This window comes from Photinus pyralis, unplaced genomic scaffold, assembly GCF_008802855.1.
Source record: "Photinus pyralis isolate 1611_PpyrPB1 unplaced genomic scaffold, Ppyr1.3 Ppyr1.4_LG5, whole genome shotgun sequence".
Lineage (NCBI taxonomy): Eukaryota > Metazoa > Arthropoda > Insecta > Coleoptera > Lampyridae > Photinus > Photinus pyralis.
In genome coordinates, this window is record NW_022170596.1 from 21,228,179 (window position 1) to 21,254,750 (window position 26,572).

General features: G+C 34.4%; 1 protein-coding gene across 5 annotated transcripts in view; it reads left to right on the plus strand.

Moving 5' to 3' along the window:
- The window catches only part of LOC116172490 (PDF receptor), a 70,690-nt gene that overhangs the window by 13,491 nt on the left and 30,627 nt on the right, over window positions 1-26,572 (plus strand). Inside the window, exon 1 of one of the 5 annotated variants that reach the window (XM_031489715.1) lies at window positions 4,871-4,889. The exons of 2 other annotated variants lie outside the window; for them this stretch is intronic. The gene's annotated coding sequence lies outside the window, so the exon portion shown is untranslated. Of the gene's footprint in view, window positions 1-4,870; window positions 4,890-13,816; window positions 13,836-19,036; window positions 19,188-26,572 lie in introns of those variants that run through there. 2 more of the 5 variants (XM_031489716.1, XM_031489713.1) reach the window with 2 other exon arrangements.

Sequence of the window (26,572 nt, forward strand, 5' to 3'; positions counted from 1 at the left end):
AAACAAAGGTATGTATGGTTTCGTTGGTTAGCGACGCTGCGACGAACAATAAACCTTTGTTTCTATTGGCTATTTCTTAATGATCTAATGACAGTTAAGTAATGCTAATGATTGTATAAACCCACGATTATAGTTTTGTATTGACAACATTGTTAATCGGAATTGCTAAATAGCGTGGTCAAAGTACACATATAGCTTCACAAAAAATAAAAACCTCTTGAAATTTCAAATTTGAGTATTCAAAAGGGTCGTGCTTAATATGAAAAATTCTTTACAAAGATAGGTATGCAATTTTCCGAAAAATCGTCGAGTGAAAAATTTTGTTTTCGTTTTTTCACTGTAATTGTTTAAATATTAAATATACGGAAAAAAGTTTCAATTAAAGTTTGTAGCTGATGCATTTATCGACAAAATTTGTCTGTAAAGTTTTTCTGTAAATTGACAAGTGTACGAGATATAATTGATTTCAGCGGAAGTTGATTCGTGGGTGGGCGCGAACGTCCCGTGAGCCGAATTGATTAAAGGCTTGATTTAAAAGTTAATAATTTGAAGATTGTGATGCACTGAAAGAACTAACAAAGTTAATATATTTCAATGAAACTTTATCTGTAAATACTTTGAAGTATATACTTTCAAAACTTAATACAATTCTTCTGTAAATAACAAATTTTTTAAATAATAGACAATTATTTATATCAGACGTCTTTTAGAAAATCTAACATAACTATTTTCAGTGCTAATTTAGAAAAACACAACGTAGATAGTGACGAAGATGAAGATAATGATGACTTCGACGATCAAACAACGATAAATGTTGATAATCAAGACACTCAAGGTTCACATTTTGAGGATAACTTCAGTGAAGATGAAAATGATATTGAGTTATATTTGAGCTTGGAAGACGAATGATACTGATTGATTTCGATATGATAAATAAATGAAAACTCTACGTTTCTATCTGTCATTGTTTATTTACTATCTTAAAATTAAAAACTTGAAAATTTATGATGTTTAAAAATACTCTTAGGAAAATTTGGTATATTTCAAAAACTAATGATCAGAAAACTTTTCAGACAAATTTTGTAAGTAAATGCATTGTCTATAATTTTTGATTTGAACATTTTTCTGTATTTTCATTATTTAAACAATTAGAGTGAAAAAACAAATAACAAAATTGTCGACCAAAGTTCTTCCGGAAAATTGCTTACCTACATTGGTAAAGATTTTCTCATATTAAGCACAATCCTTTTAACTACCTAAATTTGAATTTCCAAAAGGTTTTTACTTTTTGCTGCATTTTACGGATATTTTGTGTACTTTGACCAGGCTAAAATGCTATATCAAACATTCTTTACCAATAAATTAGGTGGCCACCTACGCCCCTCCATATGTGACTGACACCCACGGACCAGACCATTTTTTCAAATTCTGTTTTTAGGGAAGGTTTTGTCCGTCTGTTCCTCGCCTAATTCGAGAATGAAAAAAAGACGGCGATCGCATTTCACCACAGTTTTATGCAAATTAGAATCTGGTCCAAAAATAGAAATTTTATGTGATTTTATCCGACGCCAGCGTCGCTCAAGGCACCTCGCATACCATAATAAATTATTGTTTTAAATAAATAAATATAGTTCGGATCGGTATAGTGTTTGTATTATTGTGTAGTAGGTACCGATACGTATTAAATTTCAATAAGAGGTTATCTATTATTTTTTAATTTAATGAATTGCTTATTGTTTTGTAGTTTATCGTTTTTACTAAATATATAAATTACCAACAATATTTCATATTAGAGATACGCATTACATATTACAATATCAAAGAGACAGCTTTATTAGATTATATTTTAATCACTAGCGATTTTATCGGGATTGGTAATTTTCACTATTTGAATATTCTCCTTCTAACTAAAGGAATGAAGAATGCTATTATATGTTGTAGTTGCATGAATCACTTATCTCTTTTTTTAGATTTCTTGAGTTTGTCTTATAAGTAGGTAGGTACTCGACAAGAAGTCAACCCCATCCCTTTTTCTGAGAATTCCAAAACGAACCTGCCTTTCATTTTAACATCAAAGTTGCACAATGGTAACCGTCCTAGTCGAATATTTTGTTATTTTGTAATGCCATCGCCGTTATAATAGAAATGAAGCATTATTTATTATAAATTTGACTACATACATCACAATTCAATACCTAATTTACCAAAGTTTGATGTTTATATTATGTACCCTATAAGAGTGTGCTTATCGATTTTAGAGTAATATATTTTTGCTGGACTTTACAATCCGATAATTATTCACAATGTCAAATGTGCAATCAGGTGGCCGAGTTTGTCAACCCCTCAAGTTTCTGAGACAAACTGTTAAAATGCCTGCGGGGGCGGTAAATACCGGTTCGCACTTGGGGGTTCAACCCGTGGTAAACACAGATGCTGCTTTGAAGCTCAAGTGAGGAAATGAGAGCAACTGTTAGAAATATAAATAAATATAGATTAGTATCTATACATTTCAAATTCAAAGCCTTTGACATAATACGTATATCGCTGCAGTTTTTCTTTGAAGCCTATTGTTCGCCAACATTTCTGGATTCCTGCTATTCCTTTATTTTTTGGTAGGTTGCAGCGACTATAGATTGATGCAACGGGATTATTCATGTACATACAGCAATCAATTTTTTAAGCATTGGCAAAATTGAGAGCTAGCATCTGGGATACCTATAGGTCCGTGTGGATACTCTAGCAACAGGAATAACGGGAAAATAACCGCATTTGCGAACTCTCAATCTTGCGAATGGTTTGAAACATTGACCCCTAACTAACACTTTTTTAGGGTGATTGTAGTAGTCCTTATCAGCGTTTCAAAGAATTGTAGCGAGTAGTAAGATTACCTAAGTAGGTAAATCTAACGTGAAATGAACAAATGAATTGCAATATTATCGATTTCACACGCATCGCATTCATTGACGTTATTTGAGGTATGACCATAAATGTACCCATCATACAAAAAAGTTTTGAACCACTGGATTAGGAACTGATGGTCATTACCGCCATCTAAGTGCAAATAGCCACACTAAAATGAACAGCAGAAAATAATAATGGCGACGTTTTATTTAACATTTTTGTTTCGTGGTTATAAGAGCACGTATACATTTGTTAATAATTTACTTATGCAAATTTCATTCTGCGTAATCTTATCTTTCTAATGATACCAAATTCATCTATTTTCATTGAAGATCTTAAAAAAATTTTAGTGTAATTTACGATATTTTACATCAAATTTTGTCACAAAAACATTCCAATGATTCAATACATCGTATATTAGTATGAACATGTTTGAATGTCGATATAAAATGGTTAATTTTTAAAATAACCACGAAATAAAAACCGAAGTTTTGGTTATGCAACTTATCGTATTCAATTCCAGCCAATAGTGACCTCCCCCCTGTGTGATACGTCGTGGGAAAACTCTGAAAAAATGCTTTTCAATCATACCAAATAGCAATACATTTAGGTTAGTAATTATCGTGCAAAACAAAAAATACTATACTAATATTACTTGATATTACTAATTATTACAACCTGGCCATGAAAATCACTAAAATCCTTATTTTCTACAGTTTTTAATTAATTTAATTAATAGATTCATGCAAGCAACAATCACTTTTTGATTATGGCAATGTGATAAAAACAAACAAACAAAAATTTAATAATTTGAGTTATTATAATATTAATATCTAGTTTGTAATTTTAATTGTTTATGTACTTATTTAATTATTTTGTTTGTTTTTAGCATATAGCCATAATCAAAAAGTGATAGTACTCGCATGTTTGTAAGAATCTATGACCTATTAATTAAAAACTGTAGAAAATAAGGATTTTACTGATTTTCATGGCCAAAAAAGTATAGGTTGTAATAATTTAATGTAATTAGGAAAAAAATGCAAAACATTGACGATACAGGGGGCATTGAAATAATTCCAAAATTGGGTCAAATTTCAGTTACGGATGTCCAAAAATTTTTTTGACCACTCCACTGGATTCTACGTAAAAATATCTAAAACATAGTTTTTATATTTTTTCTATCTTACATGGGTACCTAGTAAGATATGATAAGATCCCAAAAAGTCAAACTTTTCGTTAATGGAGATCCAAAACACAACCATTCGCCATGAAAATGAATTTTTCGTGGGGAATGGTAATGTTTTGGATCTCCATTAACGTTCAACACCATTTTGTGAATAAACTCAAGATCAAGATGTCAACAATTAACAAACTTTTCGTTTTCACCTTGTATCTCAGAAATAAACGTGTGGCTAGATTGATTCGGACTAAATGGTGGTAAATAAATTCCTATGTTCCATAAGGATCAGAATTTTGGAGAAGTTGGGGACAAGCGTTAGCATTCTTCTATTGTTGGTGCTTCTAAGTAGATCACCACGAGACCAAAAAAGTAGGGAAATGCTGTTAATAGAACCTTTAGGGGAACTTATCGAAAGGTCATGCGTTGTGTGTCTCCTAAGGGCCCTCTACCACATATCTCAAGAGTCGAAATCCCCTTGTTAGGGGAAGTTTCTAGCATATCCCGCGCTGTGGTAATATGTTTTTCCCTAAAGAATTTGTTTACTAAATTACTTATTGGAAACACTTGTTTGCCATCTAACATGAGCAAGGTGAGTAATTGATTTAGATCGACAATAAACTAGTTTCGGGTGACAATGCGGAACTTTGAATTTATTTGTTTTCAGTTGAATTGTGACCGTGTTTCGGGGCAAATCGCTGTTTCGTGACTAATTCTCGTGATGTTAATTAAACGCAATGAAATATTAATAACTGCACTTGGTGGGTGCGTATTGAACATGATTTGGCGCCATATCCAATCAAAGCAAAAGGTATGGAACTTTTTGAAAATTCTAATGCAAATATTCGTTATAATTGTACCTATAGGGTACATATAAAAACCTAGGAATTGATTTTTGTTCAATTCGGTAGTAGTTTTTGAGTTAGGTACCTAAAAATTAAGAAAAAATAAAATCCAAATTTCGAGCTACCGTTACATTATAGAAACCTTATAAATAACAATGATCGGTAGCGGCGAGATCATGTCACTAGGAGTGTGAACTCGAGTATCAAGGGCGTTTCTCTTATTGACTTTTCGAAACTCTTGAGATTCTTTGAAGACTCTCTTGCAACGTTTTGAAGCTTAAGTTGTAACGGTTTAGTTACATTTATAGGGGTTGAAAGCTCCACTTGGTAAAAAAACCTTTAATTCTCTACGGCACTGGAAAAAATTTTACTGTAACAATTAATTTTTTTAATGAAATAATTAAAGTAATAAGTAATCTTCCAACGACTTTTACCTTGCAGAAAGTTTTTTAGTTCCCCTTATGATCTGAAAATCAAAATATGGTGCTCTGGTTTGAGCTCTTTTAAATAAATGCCCATGTAAATTTACTTGTTTGAAATATATTGATCAAAATATCGTTCCAACTCGGTTTCCTCCTTTTGAAACGTAGCAGTAATTCGGAAAATTGAATGGTGGAACACCTTATGTAATACAGTTGGACCTTTTGTATCACGTGGTAAATTTGATTACTCGTTGAAAGTGAATCTCGAAGACGGTTGACAAAATTAAATGAGGAACAAACTGGGCTTCAGGTTTCTCGAAAGTTAGTAGTGGAAATTTAGTTTACTCATTAGAATAATTTACCAATGTTCCGCAATATGGAAATGCCAATTCTACCCTTATAGTAAAAGCACTAATTAATCGTCTTTAAATTGTTTACCGCTGTCCGTTTAATCCGGAATATTATTATCACCCAGTATAAACAATGGACAGATTTAGTTAGTATTGCAGTATTATAAACTAAACACTCCAAGTATAAATGCAGGACATTATTGACCCCAATGCTTTCGTGGTAAAATTTATTTAAGTGCGATCACACTGATCGAATGATGTAACCAAAACGAAGCCACCACCAAATTTTTCCTAATTTACTCATCAAGTCAAAAATCCGGAACGAACCCAACGTAAACCAAGCTTCGGCCACGTTTTTTATACATGCAAAGGTGTGGCAGGAAAACCGTTCCTCATGCTCCATAAGAATGGTCTTTAGAACCGGCAACACTGTGGCGTTTTGATTCTTATCTCCTTGCACACTCGTTTCTTATTGAAGTATGAGGCCCCTTTGGGACCGTGTATTTTAATTTCCGAGGCAAGCATTGTCATTTTACTGACGAGTTTTCTGGTAATTTTTCCCGAAATCGTCTTTTATAATATTTTCATATAGAACTTTTGATTAATATCAATGTGTCAGTGATGACAGTGTTCATTACACATTACCAACCTGACAGGGGGCAGGAATAGGACTCTGATAAAGTGAAAAGTAACCAGGGAAAGTGTCATAGGAACTAAAATTTCCTGACACAAAGTATAGGCATGAAAATGACGATTTCGGGAAAAACTTTTACGAGTTCTTCGTGTTTCATAAAACTTCTTTAAGGGCTCTTCATGGGTCACCTTTCAGACACTCTTTGAGACAAAGAAGAACCAATTTGAGGATTAAAGACCTCTTAAGACACTTAAAATTTCCAGAACATTACTTAAACGCTTGTGCCTACCGTAAAAATTAGAGAAGCTTTCATAAAGACGATAAGATATTTTACGGCTCTTAAGAATATTCAAATATTCTGATCGTAAATAAAAAAAATTTGCTGTGGCTAGCACAGATACCACCCGCATATGTATCTGTGCATGCGCGATTCTGCCCTTTTATGTCTAAGAATGTGTGTACCAAATTTGGTTCCAATCAGTTCAGACGTTTAGCCAGAAATGAGAGTACAGACAGACGGACACCAACATCATCGAGATTTTCTTTGATTCGGATTACTGGTGCTTCAAAACGTGTATTTCCGTCAAAAAAGTTGGGGGTTACTTTTTACCCCAATGCAATACCTCCCTTACTAACGTGCGAGTGGTAATAAACTTAAATGCACTAAAATATACTTACAGATCGTAAAGGGTCGTAAAGGACCTTCACGATCTGGATTATTAATACTTTATTAAAAGCCAATAAACGCCATCAAAAAGTAGTCTCTGGTCACTAATAATAATATTGCCTTGGAGGAAGTAGAAAAAAAATAATCAAAGGACTTCCAAGCAAGGGCGAAGTTCAGTGCAGCAGAAAAAACCGCTGCCTGTTCTTACAGGATACAGTATACTACATTGATAGCCTCATGGAGGGTGTTTGACGCTATTAGAAACTGTTGACTTCTTTAATGACTTTTTACAGCCCGTAAATGATCTTAAAGCCCTTGAATGACCTCAGTAGCTGCTAAATGTTTTGAAAGGCTGCAGAAACTGTCTAGAAACGTTATTTTAATAATTAATGTCCAAACAACCATAGTTAGACTAATCCGTTGCCATGATGTTTACGTTTACCCTTAAGCAGAAGCCTATTTCCAAAAGATGGTGCCCGTGGATATTTGTATAAACTTCATTGAAATTTAATGAAGCGTGTACGTATATGCGTAAAATTTGTTAATGTTATTGTATTACGTGAATATAATCCACAATGTTTCCTACTTTTGAGCCCCCCCCCCCCCCAATGTTCCTTGCAAGATATTTAAAATGTTTGGTAATTATACCGGGTGATTCATTAGAAGTGATGATCGCTTGAATTTCGCGCGTAAGGTTTTAGTATTTTTTGCATTATTAGATTGACGGTTTGAATTTCGTTAGTAATTTTTTTCTGTCATGACTGTCATTTAAGAAACCAGTGTCGCCGTTAATTGTTGTGTGCCATTTGCGGTTTATTACTTTTTCCATTTTGAACAATTTTTAGAGTTGATGCACTAAAATATGTATGAAACGTGACTGTGTCTAGTGTTAGTTTATAATTTGTGGTAAAACAGAAGCAGTATTTGTAGATTATAAATAAGTAAACGATTTACTGAAAGCATGATGATACACCACTGCAATTACATAAAAGATCATCAGTTAGTACCAACTTCATAATTTTTTTGATTTGCGGGAAATTTAAATTGTCCTCACTTGTAATGAAACACCCGGTATATTACCAGAGTCTTACTTCCTTCCCAAAACTCATTCATTTCAGCATTCAAAAGTAGCCGCATGGAATTTTCAGTGGAAATTTAATAACCCTTCCTCTGGTCTACAATAAAACGTTATAAGAGTGGATTTTTATTCATATTGTACTCGCTTGCCGCGAGTTTGATTAATGGACGACGCGGAAAATGTAATTGAAGTATAATTACTGAACATGGCAGCTCATTTTAAATATGAAGTGTTGGAATGTCTGACGTTTCTCACTTAGTAGAGATGCGATAGGCAAAAGAAATTAGAAACGATATAAAATTTGTTTAAAAGCTATGAGTGCTTTTAACTATTAAGATACACTTGTAATGAAAAATTTACCTTGCAGAGAAAAATGGGTCTTTCATCAAGTAACTCACGGCACGTTACACTACTTAATTGGATTAAGAAAATCGAAAAAAAAAGATTCGGCGAAACCAATAATAATAATAATACGTTGGATGACTGAATCTATTAGACAACAAATTAATTATTTCAGTTTCCCCTTTCTGATCCTCGCTTTCGTGGCTTGGTCAGCATTGTACCTGCGACCTAATTGAAACTTAATTCTAGACGTGAAGTATCGGTAACACAGAGAAAGTTCGGTATGTAAATTGTAATTAACGCGTTAACGGTAGCAGTAGAGAACGTGGCACAGAGAAACGATAACAGCTAACGAAGTTTGTTTAGAATTTCCTAGCTGAACGACAGCGGGTCAGCATCTTTTATAAGAATTTCATAGGGTACAATTTGTAGTGGGTCGATGAAGTTCTATTGCTGTGGACCACTTTTTCATTGAAAGGTACTTGATTTTCCTCTCACTAAGCTAAGCGAGCCCGACAGAATTTACACTCTTCCAGAGAAATCCCTGAAAACTTTGCGAGTAACATGGCTTATTATTAATAGCAGACTTTATTGAAATTAGTTCTACGACGTTTATTGGCTACGTCGGCTGTAGTTAGCTCGTTGAAATTTTTCATGTACCTACAAATTGGACGTTTGATGTCATAGCTAATACACTACAATGAAGACAGCTTCACCGTGTCTCTGGACATTCTCATCCACGTGGTGGGTTGCAATTAGAAAAACCGAATTCATGTTTCATCTCGCAGAATTTTTCACATGTGCGTCAAAGTGACTGTGTACCATTGAGACACAATGCTGGGTATTTCGCACAAAAAATTGGCGAGTCGGTGAAAATAAGTACTGCACATATCTCCTAGTTTTTCTCACAAGATGAAAGATGAGAGTATCCCAATCCCAAAGTGTTTATTTAGGACAACACCAAGGTGCTCAATCGTACTGTGAATTATCTGCGGTATTTTGAAGTTTATTCAAATACATAATAATTAGCCGGACCTTACCTCTGAGGGAGAAAATAGTTACATTCAAAAAAGGCAGATTACCTATTACACCAAAAGATTAAAGTCGCTAATCGATCTTAATGAGTGTAAAAAATTAACAAAAGGTCAATACTGAGACAATTAAATGATCATAAAACGTATAGTGTACTATAAACAAATTCAAGGGCCATCCATCCCTTAGTTTGAAGCAGCGCAAGGCAATATAATTTACAATAATTACAATTAAAACTAAGTACATTGTTACCGCACCAAACTTACATGAAACTTGAATTTGCAACTGAATGCAAAAGACAACTGTGCCTGCTGAAGACAAATGCTAAAGTGACGCTACGCTTACAATAAATCTGCATGAACTACAAAGTGTAACGTCAGCAACAATTTTCCCGAGGAGATTCGCAATGGAATAGTTTTTTTTTAATTTTTCATTTGGGCACAGTGTGCGCGAATTTTTGGACGTAAATTTATGGGGCGCAGAATTAGCGGTATGAATATAAAAATGTTGTGGGTGATTTGATGAGATATTTTTCCGTCACTTTCGGTTTGAACGGAAGTTATCGTACATTTCGAAATTTAAAAGGTACGCCCTGTATTTTTTAGATATTAGCGCTTTTATCAATAAAAACGATTTAAATATTCGAACTAGTATTTTCCGATACTTCCGGTACGGCCGGAAGAGATCCTAAATGTTGAATTGTAGACGACACACCTTGTATATTTTTAGATTTTTGGATTTAGATTATACAGAGAATTTTATAACTGATCCGTTTTCTTCGATAATTTATTCGATTAGAAAATTATTGCAGTTATTTGAAAGACAGGGCTCAACAGGATCAAGCTTATTTTGTAAATTTAAAATGGTATAAATCCTTGTTATTGGATAAATTAGAAAATATGGCTATTTGTACTGCTATTGAGTGGATAAACAACGATTTTGGTTCATTCATGGCCATGTAAATTAAAAAATATAATTTAAATGTTTTTTCGAAATAACGTATCAGGTGGAATATTGTGTGTAGAATCTAAAAATGGGACAATATACAGAGTGTACCGCATTTAAATTTCGAAATTTAGGGTCACTTTCGGTCAAAATTTGACAATTGTAAGTGCTCTGCAACGAAACAAATAAAATAAAAATAAATAAATAAATAAACAAACCAAATCATATGAATGTAAAAAAGCTAAAAATTTTCATTTCTTTTTAATTTTTTTCGTACGATCTTTTCTTTGTATTCAAATTCTACCCAGATCATTTTTTTTTCATATCTACATTTTTAAGTACGAATTTTAGAATTTTTTCTTCAAATTCAGAACGAGTAGTTTATTACAATCTGCTTGAGAAAGGGTTTGAGGTGAGCATAGAGCAGTTCGCCGTAAATTTTAATCTATTTTGGTCCCAAGAATTACCCACAACGAAATATAATATCGTCTGCATTGGATGGGATCATACCACATAAGTATATTATCTACATATATGTACAACAGAAGCAAAATCGGACCAAAGATGAATCTCTGGGGAACTACTTTCACCTCTAAAAAGCACTATGCGGGTCACTCTGTAATTGGACGCAAGCCTGTTGAGGGCCCAGAACAAGAGAGGGATAAGAAATAAATAAAAAAAATAAAAAAAATACTATTGAAACCATTTGTCTCATATCCGCAACAAAACATTTGAATAATCACGAACAGACACTACCAGTTTGGAAATTTAAGAGATAACAGAACTTTCAATAGTATGCTAATCTCTTTTGTGCTTTTTGTGCCTTTAAAAATATTTAGGAGCTAATGAAGTCCTGCAAGCTCAAAGAGTTTCCAAGAGCTTCTAAGAACATAAATGATTTCAAATACATAAATGTCTTTAAGTGTATCGGGGGCTGTTCTAGAGAGTTCATTTTAGTCCTTAAATCCCCTTTGAGACCCTTCAGTTTAAAAAACTCTAAAAATCTTTCAGAAGCTTAAATGGAATATTTAAGAGCTTTCATTAGGTACCAGGTTTTCAGTGGTTTCCTCAACCTTTTGATAGCTTCTAAGGTCTACCACAGGCCTTAGAATGTTTTGAGGGTCCCTAAGAGACTTTAGGAGCTTGTTACTCTTGAAGACCATTGGATAGCCGAATCCTGAAGATATTTTAATGGGCACCAACAGTTACTAACAGTAAGGGTCTTATTTAGGCATTTAGGGTGTAAGATTGGCATTGCCTTCGAGTAACTCCAGCCAGCTTGGGAGAGGTCAAGTCAAGAGCCGGTCAGGATTAACCCCTTAAATGGAATATTCCAAGCGATTCAAGAGTCAGGCGAATCTTTCGGCAACACAGAGGACGGTGACAATTGTGTTTGTAACGCACAAACCCAAAATGTCACTGCTAGTATTATGGGTCCGCGGGTTTATGTAACTTATCAGAATTGACGATACAAACAATCCAAGCAAGTAAGATGAGCAACGGAACCAAAACTTAAAAAAACTTAACAAGCGTGGTGCGAAATTAATAATGAATTAAACGGAAAGCTAACTGTTTCCCGGAAAACAAAGGAAAAGGTAAATCTGGTCGGGAATATACAGGAATAATGAATAATTGGTTCTGGACTGCACAGGAATATGCATTTGTGGTCGGTTACTGAGCTCAGGTCAAGGTCTCGGGAAAAAGTGGTTTGGCGAAATACAAATTCATGCTTTTATAGGGGCAAGGAGGAGTACAAAGAAGTGCGGAAATGAGAAAGGATTACTTTTTAAAAGACGGAGACGAGAGCAGGCGACATCTAACGTAGGGATTTTACACTTTCTTATAAGGGTTTTAGAGTCTCCAAAGGCTTTCTCATGAGGATCCAAGAAACTCCTCGAATTTTCTAGAGGCCTTAATGGTTTTTAATTGGCTTTTAAAGTGCATAAAACCTTTCCAAATTCTTATCACATTAACATTGTTTGAGAGGTTTGCGTTTAAGGGCCGCAAGCAGTTTTTCGACTGCCTCCAAGAGCTTTAATAAGTCTCCAAGGATGTTGCAAAAGTTCTTTGGTCGTTGAGATTCCCCTTCCTCTTTGAGAGGTAAGTCCTTAAGAGCCTTTGAGAACTTTTAAGGGCCTTAAAGGATATTTATATAATCTTTAAGAGCCTTCAAAGGTATGTAAGAACCATATTTTAGATATTTAGGACTCCTTAGAAGTCCTCAAGGAAACCTTTAATAGGCATTTAGTCTAAGATTGTTAGTGTTTAAAAGTCCTACAAATCCGAACTGTCTGGTTAAAAAAATAAATAAAAATGTCATTATTAACCTGGTTCGTAATAGAAGGGTGGATACTCTTGTTCAAAGTTCAAAGAATAATACACTCGTAGCAGGTACGTTTCCCCTGCAATTTCACGATGTACGTTACAATCAGTTATTTCCTACAAAGGAGTAGGTACTACAAATGTCGCACAATGCAAAAAGGAAAACAAGTGTTTTAAGCACACATCAACGTCTACAAAGGCACACGATGAAAAAGGTTAATTGACATTATTACTATAAACTACACCTCAGTAAGCGCATTTCATTCCATCTCTTTGTCGGCAGATGAAATAAATAACTATGAATTCCTAAAGGATTGACGAAATACTACAATAAGGATCATCGCTGAGCCAAATACCTTAAATCGTTGCACTCAATATAATGTACTTACGTCAGTTACACGCTACTAGATTTATGAAAGCTCATAAAGAGCTAGATGGAATCGCAAAATACATATCTAACAAGAAAGCAACAGCGCCAGTTTGGATCGATGTTTTTTTATTACAGGGTGACCTTATTTATAGCATATTGGCATAATTCTAGCAGAAAAATGACGCATATCCTATACCAATAAAAAAATGCAGAAGACTTTGGTAACATTGATCTAATAATCGCATATAATTACTCGATCAAACGAACTTTGAAGTTCGATCGTAATATGTTTCACTTTCAGTCCGAAGACCATGATTAACTGTGTAGATCTTTAAGGAAAAAGAAGGATGTTATAATGCCGTGAAATTTCTGGAACGAAATAAAGTAAGCATTATTTTAAAGAGCTTTCCCTCAAGTATGCTTTTTTAATGTTGCTCAAAGATTGTTCACGGTTTGTTATTAGATTTTGCAGTCGACCCCACTCCACTGCACGAGGCGAACTGTAGAGCCGTGTAATTAGTTTTTCCGATAGATTGTAATAAATTAGGTTCATTCGTTATTCCATTTGACTTAAAATAGGATAGTAATTTAGGTTTTCAAGTGGTTGTATATTTAAGTTTCCGAGGTCTAGCTTTCGATATTCTTTTAATGAACCTTTTTATGAGATGGTTATTTTCTAAATTTTCTCTTAGAATGAGGTTCAGAACAGCTCTGTTGCTGTAAACGGTTACGTCGATTTTTTAAGAGTTTGTAAGTATACTTGTATGCTTTTTTGCTAAATCTGCAAGTGAATTTATAGCTGTAATTACGTTTGTGGGTATGCCTTGAAGCCTCATCGCTTTCCTTAGGAGGTTACCAGATTGAGAGTCTTGTACAGCGGGTGTAAAGGACAAAGTAATAGTCGTTTAAAGATTGTAGTATGACTTGTTTTCCTATGGACCGATTTTTAAGTAGAGAAAGCCAAGAATGATACCTTTTGCCTTAACGTTAACATTTTTTTTCACTTAGAAATGTCCCTCCTTCAAGAATGTATGTAGGAAGGCGAGTAGATAAAATGACAACCTCGAAGTTGAGCGAACTCCCGGATTACATTGAAGTTTAACACGTGTTGTCTAGTTGAAAAAGGAAACAGTGTAGCACAACGAGGCCTATTGTTGAGGTTCTCTTTTTATTAAAAGTTAAAAGCTAGGTTAAAAGCTTCTACCGTACCCTTGTGCGACCCAGATAGAGTTCTCATGTCAGATTTTTTTTCTGTTTATTTCAGGTGTTAATCAAAAGTTTTCCTTTGGAATTTAGGAAATTGATTGAGGTCTTTCAAATTTAAAAATTTTAAATCAATATTAGGATTCTTCTTTGTAGCAGGAGAGATTATAAAGTGTACAATTTTGATTTGTTTTGAGCTAGCTGGACATGTGTTTAGTGGGTGACGCGTGCCATTCCCCACAGCAATATAAATTTAAAATCACAGCACATGAGAATTGTAGATTCACTGTACATCATTCCAATTCTCAACAGATCAGGACCAACATAACTTTGTACTATTTTTTTTTCTAGTTTTTGTTTGTTTTTCCAGTTTCGTTAACTTTAACATAACTTGCCAAATTCGAGCGTTTGGACGTGTTACACATTCTATCAGTCAGAGAGTAGTTTAAGGGTAGAAAATCACATCTAAGAGATCGATTTTGAGCATCATGTAAGAAATTGGCAACGTACATTAGCAGACTGTGCGATGCAAGAGTAATAGTACTTTAGGAATACCTACTGCACTACAAAGTAAATTCTTTTCAATTAATATTAATTAATTGGATTAGAGATATAATATTTGCAAGTAGCCTTTATAAGCATAGTATAAATTTTCGCGGTGGGGCGTGATTCCGGGACAGACATAATTAATTTAGACGTTGCACTTTAATTAGAAACGGATTAATTAAAATTAAGCCGTTCGGATATCAATTATTGGTCATTGAATTTAAGTTGCGAACTGCCAATGTAATGTATATTAATTTTAACTGGAGGGATTAGTTATCTCTATTTGCTTGCTTCTCTTGTAATTATTTTTATCTACGTTTATTATTTATTGATTCATAGATTCCTTTTAAATAATTTTGAACTGCATATTAGGACAGTTGTAAAGATTAACTACAGTTGACAGTGACGCCAGAAAAGAGCCTCGACGTTGGTTCTATAAATAACAGCACATTTTACTGCAACTGTTATTGTGGCCAAAAATGAACCTTCAATTTTGGTTCTGCAAAATGCAGGACATTACAAACCTGTAATACCAGTTCCGCATTTCCGTGGACTTTCAGCCTCGAGTACTGTCATTTATTGCTCGTTGGTAGGTAGACGGAAAATGAGGGGCTTAGTCAACAAGCACTCAGGTGTGTACTATCACGATAATTTAGAACGCTTAACATCCGGTTGCATTGTGCATAATATCTTTGATTGTCCACTTTCCAAATTACAAAAGCTTGCCGTTTGTCTATTCTGGAACGCCCGAACGATTTGCTTTTGGTGTACGAATCGGCATTGTTTTGAATGGTAATTAAACTGTTTCGTCCGCGTGGAGGTATATGCCAAAGTTTAAAATTACTTAGCGGCATTCATCTCGAAATACAACTTTAGTGGGTTGCCGTATTCAGAGCCTTAGATACGTTTTGCATTGAAGAAGGTTTGGCTAATTAAGTGTAGAGTTTATTTTGGAGTTCGCCACTCATAAACCTATCAAATTGTGTACTAGATTAACGTCAGGTCAAAATTATTCAAATTTCAAGAGATATTCCCTCGGATCCCACAGTTACCTTTTTGTGAACAAATTATTCGGAGTTTTTTTTCGGCTCTGTTCTTTCTCCGATGACTTCTACAGGAACACGGCATGCTTTTGGTTTTAAATGCATTTGTAATGTTTCACTGTGTGTAGGGTTAAAAATACCTCCACGTCGATACGATACTGTTCGATGATTTTACTTACTGACTCCAAAACTTAATGTAGCAGATTTATGACAAGAAAAATTGTGGAAGTTTCGCCAAATTGAATATTCCATCAAAATTAAAATCGATACATTACCTAAATTATACCTTTAAATCAATAAAAACTGTCAAATGCAAGTAATACATTGTCTGCTTTATTTATGATGCAAACGTTATAGGTTAAAATAAATTAAAGTAAACGATTTAATGTAAGTTTCGAATCAAAACTGAAAAATCTATTTTAACTACAATAGACAATTTAAGCGAATACTGCAAATAATTACGGAAAAGTAGAATGCCGATCGCAGTATTTTCATAGTCATCTTCGATTTGAAGGCAGCTGCTTGATAAAACACAAAGTTGTAACAACGAACCGTTTACATGCAAAAATGGCTGCCTTTTCATACATGCAGTGGAAACATAAGTAGATCAACGTAAATATCTCTTCTAATCTGCTTGATGGGTGTTGATAATTATTGCTACACGTTGATCTATTGCTGATGTGTATAGAAAAGCACTCGTGGAACAATATTTAGCACTTTTTCCACTACATTTTAACAATTGAACGCCACATTGCGTACCTCAACGCGTTTCTCTATCGAATCAATGAATGCGCAACTTTTCTCATTTACCCCGCGAAACCGAAAAGCGCGTTTAAATTTAAATTAATAATGAAAAAGAGTCTATTTTATTTCAGTATTCGCTGTAGCGTTTGATATTGCAAATTTTTATATACATGGTAATTAAAAAAAAATTATAACAGTGGGTTAGGCTGAAGCTGCGTTGGCTCAAACCGGACTCATACACGGCCAGAGAGCCCAGGGTTGTAAAAAAAGGCTTGAGAACTTTCACAGCGGTTGATTGGTATATTCTCTACAAGTTACCATAAGTTGAGCACCACCCAACCTATTAACTTAACTTTCCCTGTATAAAAACTAGGAAAATGTAAGGAAAGTAACAATCAAAATAACCCAAGCAAAGTAAAATCACTTCAAAATTGAATATAGTTTCCCCACTAACACAAAAATAATGCCGGATCTCCAAAGTTATTGATTAAAATTGATTCAAAACTCTCAGCAAGCGTCCAATGAAAACCCCTCAATTCGAATAATTTGATTACTGAATTTCAAAATGATTCTCAACAAGTAAACTCATATTACGGGAAGAAATCTTACCATGAGTAATGCAAGACGCTGACACCGAAACTGAGATCAATTCTAACATTCGGTCCAGGCGACCTAAAACAAATGAAAATCCCCAGGCCGCAGGGCTTGGTTTCTAATTAGTTGATTAATGCCTGAAGGGCTTTGGTCTACTTGTAAACCGCTTCTATATCGCTTAAGTTTGCATATACACTGTTTCGGAAGGAAAAACAGTGTACACGCTCAAAACTCGATTATATTATATCGGCAGAAATTACAAATAACTAACAAACGTATTCGTTTAGAGGTGTCCTTGAGGAGGATTCCGCCAAATTCATTCAACTTCAGCGAGCCATTGACCCACTGACCTAGTTTTTGTCTGCTTGCTACAGGTTATCGCCGTGACCTTGCAGTCCAACAAAAATGTATCCAGATATACAAGTGCTTATTTATTAAGATATGGTGGTCCCGTTTTATGGATTGATTTCCCACACATGATACCTTCAGTGTACCGGTACTGAAAAAAATAACCCACTCGTATAACTGCCCCTTTAACGTTGTCACACCTACCTTTTAAAATAAGAGGGCTATTCTCATACATGAAATTACAGCAATGAACGGTAGATGGTAAATGGTCTATTCAACCCCCGCAGCAGATCGTAAAAGGAACGCACAATAGATAATGCCTCTGATCACAATGGCAATCTACTCATCTACTCACCCGTGTGTTTGATTTTCCACAAATATATCTTCCCTAATGGAGACACGTGTACTTCGAAGACACGAACCTTCGAAGTCACAAAATACAGATCAAACGCCAGCTTCAGCTTAACCAGATTGCAATTCATCTCATGGAACAATTTTAACACCCCACACGTAACTGCTTTATATCGGCGTGCTGAAGAATAATTGCCGGAAAGGAAGTGAAAAATGGGGACCTGCTCCAGCTGGCGCGGATAAAATGCATCGACAAGTGGCAAAGGATTGTCATAAATTAGTTGCATTTTTCTTGATAAATGATTTAGGAATCCCTATAGTACCTTCTATAGTCGTCTTGGGACCTTAGGATCTTGCTATGTCTTATCCGAAACTGTCTACAATTCTTTAACAACGTCATTTCTAGCATTCATCCCCTTTTGCAAAAGTAGTAAGTGTAAGTGCCTAAAACAAACACAAATGTATACACCAATTTCTCATGCACTTACTATAGTACATTCGGATTACTTGGAACTAACTGGGTACAAACTTTGCGATTTTTTATACCTGGAAACCCAGTCGCATGGAATAGTGTTTACTTAATTTGTTTTTACAGTTTATGTACAACATTAATTCAATACCTACCTGTCAATTGCAAATCATTAACTGAACAGCTAATTAGTCTAAAGGTTAAATCCGCCTCAACATGATCAAACAGTTCACCCAAATATAGCTGATCTACTTGAATTGTTTACATCGTTCCGATGAGGTGTGCCCAAAGCGCGAACAATAAAGCCCTGTTCCGGAGTATTACTTACAATCTTAGCTTTCACGGTGCCACTTAGGAATTCGAAGCTCATTCACGCGTCGACAATATCATATAAGAAAATCAAGCAGTTTATAGCCGGAGATTGCCAAAGTTTATAATCAGGAAGGGTAGGCGAATTAATAGAGAGGAATCGAGAATTAATCTTATCATAGATACTGATAATTGTAGGGAAGGCGTACACACAACCGCATTAAAGTTTTTAATTGAAGAAGGTTATACGTAATTGTAGCACATAATTAAATACGTCATTAGTAGATATGCATTACTTAATCAGGCATAAAACACATTTGTGAGAACACCAGTGGAAGTTCTATATTTTCTATGTTCAAAGGGGCATCCCTGATCGATATAGAATGCTGTTGTCTTATATTGTGCAGTAATGGACTAGAACAAAATTCTAAATTGAGAGCGGAATCCTCGGCGGAATCCCCTCCCAAACGAAGAAAGTAATCAATTTTCTTAAATGTGAGTAACTAATTTATTCAATGAAACTCCTTTGCAAAAGTAGCAACTAACCTAAAAGAAACGCAAAGTTTAGAACAATTTCTGAAGGTAAAAAGCTTTCAATAATTGTTTCGGTCGGACAATCTTCCGCTTTGTAAGTTGCTGCATACTTTTGGAATTTCTGGTCGTTTTTAAAATCAATACGCGTTATGTTTTTGTTAACACGTGCGTATTTTTATTATTAACCGATAGCTAACTTCAAACCATACGAACTTATCATATACGCTCATGCTAGAAAGAGGAAACCACTACCTACATAATTAATAAATTACAACACATTAATCAACAGCTATTCATCACTTTCGTATTTGTTTATGACCTATTAACTCATTGCTCCGTCCTGTATGCTATAGCAATTGTAACTTTCCATTCAGGTGCCCTGCGATGAAGAGAAAGCGTAGATAGTCAGTTCTAGTTAATATTACATATACCCAGGCCTGGAAAATTGTAATTATTACTAGATCGAAGGGTGATTTTGTGTTGGTATCTACCTTTAGATGCTTATTATGCCACGTCATTCATTTAATTAGTTTAAACATTTTTTAATTGGTTGTTTAACATACATAATTCGTTCAATTTGCGTACTACTTGCTATAAGCAAGTGTTTCAGTCATGATAACGTGGGCAATTTGTTTTACGAATAACAACTAAAATGCTGGATTAAAATTGTTTTGTTTATATAGTGCGCCTTTATTATGTAAGCAGGAAATTTATTTACAATTGCGGTTGTTTAGTTCTGGAACACGTCCACTATTATTTTCACGTTTATTTCATTAAACACATATGACGTTGGCATTTTTTTAATGGAACACTCTGTATATTGTAACAATTTACGACAGTTTTCCAAATATTCAGTGATTTACGAAGCATACGATAGGGAATATGACATCATATAAATTTATGCAATTAAAATTGTGCAATTGCAAACAATGCATGCATCAGCGTCTGGTATCTACTCAAAAACCTACTTTTTCATTCAGTCATGAACTTGGTGTAGCGATCGTGGGGATGAGTTTACCTGGTAGCAGTAGCAGTTTTTCTGTCGGATCACCCAATGTAACGGTTGGTTAAAAGCAAGTGCCATAAACAAAAATGTTGTATGCAACGGCACACAGTCATTTAAAGACAATTATGCAGTCGTTTTGCGTGTACTCGAACCATTGGCATCTCTTGCACTGAGATATTTCTTTCCTTTGTTATAGGGGCTCGACTGTCATTTAAAAGAGTTTCGATTGTATACATCTATTTCCTTTTTGTTTTCTTGTTGTTTTATTTATATCAACAAAGAATAAGTTAGTGGAGACTTTTTGATACGCTAACGATAGATGCAGTTTCTGGATCATAGTCGGGAGTGATAGGGATAGTCGTGGTTTCTTCTTTCGTTTTGGGTTTCCATTATAATGAAAAATCCCAATACTGACGTGAAGTTGATTAAATTTCGGAAACATATCAGTGGCCTCGGTCAACTTCAGACAATTAAAAAGAATTAACTCAATAACATTTTGATTAACACCTGACGAAACTGTTGAGCACGACAATTTTATCTGACATGAAAACTCTATCTGGGTCGCACGATGGGTTCAATTAAACACATTGTTCATTAATTGCCAAAATTTTATTCCACAAAATATAAAAGCAATTATAACAACATGCCAATACGACCTAACACGTTATCTAAATTAAATAATTTACAAAATCAATAAAATTAAAACGAAATTCTGACAAATTTCTAAAAGGGAATACTGAAATACAAATTCAAACGAAACGATCACATTTTGTGTTTATTCCTAAAAACCTACCAGATTTACTTTAAATTAAAATTATTTCACATACAGGGTGGTCCAACCTTATTGATGGTGAAGGCAAAGCATAGTCTACGTGACGTAGTTTACACAACATTACACGTGCGAAAAAATAAGTTTTCGTTATGTCTTACATCTTTTTCTTTCTTGTTTAGGTAGATTACATAAATGTGTCTATTTGTGCAAATGTTAATAATTTCGGCAAGCAGTGGTTACAGCATATTTTTCTAGAAAACGTAAATATTGAAACACGTGCTACTTATGTAGTTATTTAAAATGTAATGATTAAATAAAACATTGTAAATAGACGGAATAGTAATTAATTATGTTTTTTACATAATTATAGTAAAAATATTTCCTCCTTCGGTTGAGATGAAAATTTGTTCCTTCTATTTCCACATTGAATATGTAAACTTATGCTTTATTTAAATAAGACTTTGGATCTCCGGAGGTTTGTTGGAAAAGTTTTCCAATGCACCCAAGGAAATTATGTATTTCAAGGAACAAAGAAGTAGTTGCTTATCCCGACTTCTTTGTATTTATTTCGTTTTGCAATTGTTTATTTTTTACTAAGAGCAACTAACTTTATGCAATCTGTTTCCAACAGTTGGTTCACGTACAATGAAATTTAAAATGCAAATGTAATGACCATCATTTAAAACTTGCAGTCGGTCATATTTTCCAAACTAAAGACGATATTGAAAATCGCGCAAAACAGTTTCGGGTGTATCGAGGGGGAACCATAATGACGTTATGAGTGACAACCCCCACCCCCCTTAACCCCCAGTGCTCCCTCTTCATAAATCCTAAATGGCAAGCCCATATTTGTGACACATCGTTGGAAAGCTACTGAAAAATGCTTTCCAGTGGTACCAATAAAGTCAATATTCATTAAGACAATTTAACAAAAATTTAATAATTAACAAAAAATGTTGACATTGAGGGATTTATGGCACATTAAGAACTTCAACCTGAGCTACTTCATTAAGCAATCTTGTTTTCTTTTTTTATTGACTTACAGTACAGTTGAACGTGTGGAAATAATAGGTATTCATTTATGACTCCGAAAATCGATTATCTTTGAGAACAGCTAGAACGTTTAATGCGAGACATCCCGGTAGAAATGTAAGCCATGCCTATGTTCCAGATTTGGTCGCTAAATACGAAGAAACGGGATCTGTGGTGGGTGGTGTTATCAATAAAAAAAGAAAGCAACCAAGATTGCTTCATGAAGCAGCTCAGGTTGAAGTCCCTCAATGTCAACATTTTTTGTTAATTATTAAATTTTTGTTAAATTGTCGTAATGAATATTGACTTTATTGGTACCACTGGAAAGCATTTTTCAGTAGCTATTCCTGGATCGCCGTTCTTCGACGGCACTATGATCTTATATTTGTTTATTTCATATTGATATAGCACTTTTAGTTTAGTGACATTGAAATTATGTGCGTTAAGTTCCCTCATTTAATGATCTATTGTTAATTAAAGTCTGTGGTATTTACAGCGACTGAAAATGGTAATAACACCATTTATAAGCTAGAAATCTTTAATTATGGATCAGTTACACCACAAATGACAAAATTTACAAAATTCTCATAATAATTTCGTGCGGTGCTTTAAATGAGTAAACCATAGTAATAAGATTACACGTTTGGGAAAATTTCACAACGAAAGTCATTTCAGCGTATGGTGAACCTAATTTTAGTTCTTTCAAACCAATTCGATGGGAGTAGATGAAAGGGTTATCAACACGAGTTAATATGTAAAATTCACCACGGAATTAAAACCAGCATAATGCTTTTAGGAAATGCAATGCCTCCGGGAATGTTCCTTTTTAATCCCCTGACATGATACACGTATTGCGTACTATTTAGGAATGGTAGATTATGAAAATGACTAGTGATTTGTATGAATATGCAGATGCGTTACACTAATTTACAGTTAGGTAAAGGTGCTGAAATATTAGTACATTTGTCAAATTAAGAAGAAGTATTGCAAGGAAGATCTCTTATATAATAATCCGTCGTAATGTTTCCGTCATATTGATTCACGAGTTTTCCAATGCGGCGGGCAAATTCTCGATAGTTCTTCTTTGATTGTTGAACTTCAAAGCCACAGTTCATTTCATTTCAACTTTGCGGTTATTTTATAAAGTTTTATCATTTTCTCTAAATTCCGACTGCAACTTGCCACTTTGGGGATGGGGCTTTTTTCTTTCTTGTATTCGGATACTTCGGATAGTTTTTGATGCATTTCTTTGCCTCAAGGAATAAATGGTAGAAAATAAAACAATAATACAACCTCAAACTAAATCTACTCAACAATGCATTTGTTGAAAATGAACATTTATTCCGTCCCCATTAAACAGCAAATTTATATAAAAATCGAAAGAATAAATTTCCTTGAGACGTGTTTTTTGTACAAATGTGAATAAATGACAAAATGGAGCAACAAAAAATTATTCTTCACAAACAAGTGAGTCACACTTCTTTGTCTTGTTGCTAGAGTTCGCGCTATATTTCTCATAATCTACGCAGTATGTCAATGACATCGCAGTTTTATTTGGGCCCGCCATTTTAGCAAGATTGATGTGGGCGAACGATGCAATAGATGAGTTTCTACATTACCGGCTGGGAAAATTTTATTTCAATTCTACTAACTTTTACCTGTGACCTGCTTACACGAAGTTTGATGGTCTACACATCGATAATTGTTCCTGAATTGTAATGGAAATCTTTATCACCTTAAAGTGTCAATAATCCGAAACCTCCGTTCGTTACTGCGGTTTACAATACATTACGCACAAATACAAAACACCAGGTTTCTTTGAAAATGCACTTCTCGACTTTAATTATAGCACTCGAATCTCGATTTAATCAACACTGACTTTGTTGTAATTACAATTATAGTACTCACTCGGTGAGTGCGGTCCCTGTAACGGATACTGCGAAGCTTGTTCGTAAACGTCAAACACGCTTCCCTAACGTTCACTTGAATAACGGCGTATTAGACAAATTTCTGCACTACAACTGACTTCTTCGTAAACTTCACAATTAAACAAGACTGACTGTCTCTCAAAAAAGCCTTGATAACAACAAAACTGACCGTTATACACTCAAATACTAGTCCAGGAAATAGAGACTGAAAATGGACCGTTTCCTGCAAAACGAGAAGTAGTTCCATTTTTTTTTGCATGTCATGAAAGAATATCTGGTGGTTAAGAATCCAAGTTTTCGACCTCCCACCCCTTGTGCTTCCCCCGTACCACCCTTAAAACCAAAGAAATTTGGTTGGTTTTTTAGTTTTTCAATCATATCTTTTTATAGGTTCATTTTACAAAAAAATATTGTTATCAGAAATTGTAGACTATAAAATTCTACACAACTTTGATATACACTACTTTTTTGTGAAATGTTTATTAAAAACGATATAGAGCTTCAGAGTTGCTTATATTTTTAAGAATTCTAAAATTTGTATGTAGATGTTTTAACCAAATTTTATACTTTATCTCTATAATTAAGAGTTTTATGAGAAAATATCTTGAACTTATCGTGGTATAAATCCCCCTACGCTGCACCCTTACCAAAGGGGATGCATAATAATTCAACTTTCAACCCTTGCTAGTGGGGATATTTGAATCACTGTGAGATTGTAGGGTTTTCTAATATACGTTTGAAACAAAAAAATTATCTCACTTCAGTTCAGCTTCATCCTTCAAATCCTTCATCCCCCCGCCCCTCCCCCCAACCGCGGTAGGAATAGATATTTAAAGAGGAATAGAAAACATATATAATAAGCGTTGTACTCTCTGACTAACTTCACAATCGCCACAAGAGCGTTTAAATATCTATTCCTACCGCGCGAGGGGAGGGGGTGAAACTGAACTGAAGTGAGATAATTTTTTAATTTCAAAAGTATATTAGAAAGCGCTACAATCTCACAGTGATTCAAATATCCTCACTAGCAAGGGTTGCAAGTTTCATTATTATGCATCCCCTTTGGTAAGGGTGCAGGGTAGAGGGATTTATACCACGATAAATTCAAGACATTTTCTCATAAAATTCTTAATTATAGAGATAAAGTATGAAAGTTGGTTAAAGCATCTACCATAGTGTAAAGAATTCTTTACACTAAGCATCTACATAGAAATTTCAGAGTTCTTAAAAATATAACCAACTCTCAAGCTCTACATCTTTTTTAATAAACATTTCACAAAAAAGTAATGTATACCAAAGTGTAGAATTTTATGGTCTACAATTTCTGATAACAATATTTTTTTCTAAAGTGAACCATTAAAAAGATATGATTGAAAAACTAAGAAACCAACCAAATTTCAGGGGTTTTGGGGGTGGTACGGGAGAAGCACAAGGGGTGGGAGGTCGAAAACTTAGATTCTTAACCACTAGATGACTGTTTATGACATGCAAAAGAAACTGGAACTACTTCTCCTTTTGCAAGTTAAAACCCTCTATTCCCTGGACTATACGGCTATGTTTCAAAACTAATTAACTATCGCAGCGACAAGGAAGCTTCTTATCTACGGCCGGAGGAAAACAAGATAAACAAATACTACCCAAATAATTTCCAAATGTTTAAATTTAGTAATTTAGATTTACAATTACGAAAGCACTACCCAACTTGACAACATGACTCTTACATGAATTAAGAAATAACTAATAAAATAAAATAAAATGCCATTTCAAAATATCTGTAAACAAAGGGACATTTTAGATAAAGAAATTGGTGTCCACTGTTATTTGTGTCAACTCATTTTCCAGCGAAATAGGACTTTGATCAATTTCGCGCCCCTTATTTTATACCAAAATCGCATAATCGCCAAATCCTGTATGTGGTGGTTGTTCAAGGCGATGCATTACTGAATATAAATCCTCACGCTTCTGCTTATAATTTAAAGTGTACGTCTTGAATTGCGACTAATTATTGTAAGAAAATGCGTACCTACATTAATTTGCGTGGATTTCTCTTATTTACAAAACTGCTGTTAAAGCAACGCAATTATGTTGCATTTCTTCCACTTCTAAATGAACAGGTAGTAGGTGTCGACATTTTTAAAAAGCTCTAAAGAACAAGTGACAAGGGTGGGTTTCTTTCTTAGAAAAGAACTACAATGTTTATAGAATTTTTTTCAACGTTTTTTCAATAATTTTGAAATAAGAAAACTTGGTATGCATGTACATGCTATAAGAACTTCGTATAGTTTCCGCTGAAGTGTTTGTGAACAAACAATCGTGTTCATTATGGCTTCATGAGAAGAAAAGTTACAATTGAAATAAACAACTGTTCCAGCAAAATTAATTGAAAAGGAACTGTGGCATTCCCGCTACCTCATGTCCGCAAAGAATGTGACTTCAGCTTTACAGATTCACTCGATGTTGCCTTTACTTGTACTTGTACTTTTGTACCCTAGTTTTATGCAAGTGAAACTTTCCTTTGTTGTATCATATAAATTTTGTGCTTTTACGAAGGTATCATTGGAACAGGCCATTTGGATATCCGGCATTATGAATTATAAATTATGAAATT